General features: G+C 34.1%; 1 pseudogene; it reads right to left on the bottom strand.

Moving 5' to 3' along the window:
- Positions 1-1927: 1927 nt before the first annotated feature.
- LOC141573046 (iron-sulfur cluster co-chaperone protein HscB pseudogene) lies at positions 1928-2166 on the bottom strand (annotated as a pseudogene).
- Between the last annotated feature and the right edge of the window lie 432 nt (positions 2167-2598).

Raw genomic sequence — 2598 nt, 5'->3', positions numbered from 1 at the left:
TGGTTGCTAAGTTGTGCAGAGACCAATAAGAAGAACAAGATTTATCAGCAATATAATTGAGCAATTATTTATATTAGATAATAATCTAAACCAAAATGTTGTCTTGGACCTGAGCACTGGCATTGGAGGTAGTAAGAAAAGTCAGATTATAGGTATAAATTGAAGATAAAACCAACAGAATTACTTGATGGAGTGAATATGGGGTATGTGAGAATGAGAGGAATCAATGATGATTGCAAAGTTTTTGACCTGAGCAACTTAAAGGATATAGTTGTTATTTCATATTATGTAGAAGGAAGAGCTAGAATAAGTTTGGGGCGAAAGATCGGGTTTTTTGTGTGTGTTTGTTTGTTTTTATGTATCAATTTGAGTCATCTATTGGACTCCCAAGAGATGCTGAGTAGACAGGTCAAGAAGGCAAGTCAATGAATGATTCTGACTACAAAGAGATAGAGTGATGTTGTTTCTTTGGTGTGGTGAAACATTTCTATATCTTTATTGTTGTGGTTACATATGATAAAATCTCATAGCTTTATGCACAAAAATATTTTGAGTGCACATAAAAACTGATGAAACACAAATAGTATCTGTGGTTTAGTTAATAGTGTTCCAATGTGAATTTCCCTGCTTTGATAATTGTACTATGTCTGTGTAGATAATATCATTGGGAAATCTGGTTTAAGGGTACAGGAGAACACTTGATACTCTTTTTGCAACTTCTAAGTAACTCTAAAGCAACTTCAAAATAAAAGGTCTGAAAATGAAAACTAAGATGAGGATGGACAATTGAGTATGAGTTTTAGAAGCATACCACTTCTACAAGTGCTCTTGGTGCTCTTTCACTGCCATCATGGCAAGTGAAAATTTCTAATAGCACAGGAAGGAAATCCTGCTTGAACCAATTTAAGAGAAACTTTGAGGAGAGAAATTGAAAACTACTAAGTATGCACAAAAATCTTTCAGCAATTTTGTTGAAGAGGGAAGTTGAGTGTTAACTGGAGAAGAATGAAGGATCAAAAGGTACTAGTTGTTTTTGTTAAGGAAAATGATACAGCTTTATATTCTCAAGGGACAGACAGATCCAGTGGGTTTAGAAGGTTACATTTATATTCAGGAAAGATGGCACAATTGCTGAAGCTATGTCTTTAAGGAGGAGAGAGACTTTCTTTGGAATGTACTATCTCTTCTAATAAACTTCTCTTTCACCACTTTAAATAAATAAATAAATAAATAAAAGGAGAGAGAAGATGGCATCTAATGCACAAGTGTTGGCTTTGGCTTCAAATAGGATCACAGCAGATATAGCTCTTTGCATATCTATATCTACCTACTTACCTACCTACCTACCTACCTACCTACCTACCTATCTACCTAGCTGCCTATCAACTTTCTTTAGGTGAGTGAGACAGCTAAAAATGTGAGGATGTCTTGTAGGATTGAAAGAAAGCATTAAGTTTCCACTTAAAATTAGTAATCATGAATTTTAAGTAAAGTAAATCTTCTTAGTTGTGATTTCCTTCAGTCATATGCAGTAGTTGAGATTCACAATGGCTGAGGTTTTGCTCAAGTAGCTAACAAAAGGGGGAACAGTGGGCAGGGTAGTTAAGTGCATTTTCTGCAGAGTGAAGATGGTGGAGCCTAAACTGGGTAAGAAGGACATTAAGGTCTTTTGGGGCAACTTTTGCATGATAAAGCTCTGTCACTCTGTTTACACTTAGATTATCTCTGATGTTGCTTAGTTTAATCTCTATAAATCCATTTGGAATCACATTTGGATCCTGCCCATAAAATCCAGATAGAATTTTATGTCACTGTGCCTCTGAAGCCAGGTAAATATAAAGCATGTTTTAAAATAGAAATCGGTGGACTTCTTTTTTTTTTTTAATATCTAAGACCTTTATTTTTAAAACTTTAACATTAGTAACAATTAGAGGGTAATCTTTAACTTGATCTTTTCCTCTACATTTGAAAAGTATCTTCGTTAAAATACTCTTGGCTTTTAAAAATCACCTTGTTCAAGACCTCTGCTCACATTGTCAGTCAATTCTTTCTGTTTACCTCTAACAATAGATTCAATCTCTTTTTCCTGGCAGCTTCACTTTGAGCTTCTGGGAGTTTTTCATTAATATCTATTATTTCCATGAGAACTGCCCTTGTCCGTTTCATAATCTGTTCCTTCAGAAACACTTCTAGTGATTTTTTAAAAACTTTGTTAATGCGTCAGTGGGAATTTATTGTGTCTACAATACGATAGAGCACTGCAATTATCTACTAGAAAGAAAAAGAAAGAGCAAATAGTAAATAGCAATTATTTACTGAACAGTTATTAAAAAGTTCAAGGGCACATATTAATCTCTGTATTAATCACAGTATGATTGGGTATTGTAGAAAATAATCAGATCATGTACTTTAATGTCTTCCTTTTTAACTAGGGTTTGTTGCATAGGGCTAAAGATATTTGCTTCTCTTACTGATCAAATAAAGCATTAGGGTGAAAAAAAAAATCACCTCTGCAGTTCCTTTGTTCAATGTCTGTTATATCTTTACTTTCCACTGCATAAATGCTGCCTTAGAATTCGCAACCTGGTTATAAATGTT

The sequence above is a fragment of the Rhinolophus sinicus genome, chromosome 4, assembly GCF_057876585.1.
Source record: "Rhinolophus sinicus isolate RSI-liver-muscle chromosome 4, RSI-T2T, whole genome shotgun sequence".
Classification (NCBI taxonomy): Eukaryota; Metazoa; Chordata; class Mammalia; order Chiroptera; family Rhinolophidae; genus Rhinolophus; species Rhinolophus sinicus.
This window is presented reverse-complemented; position numbering and strand designations above follow the sequence as displayed.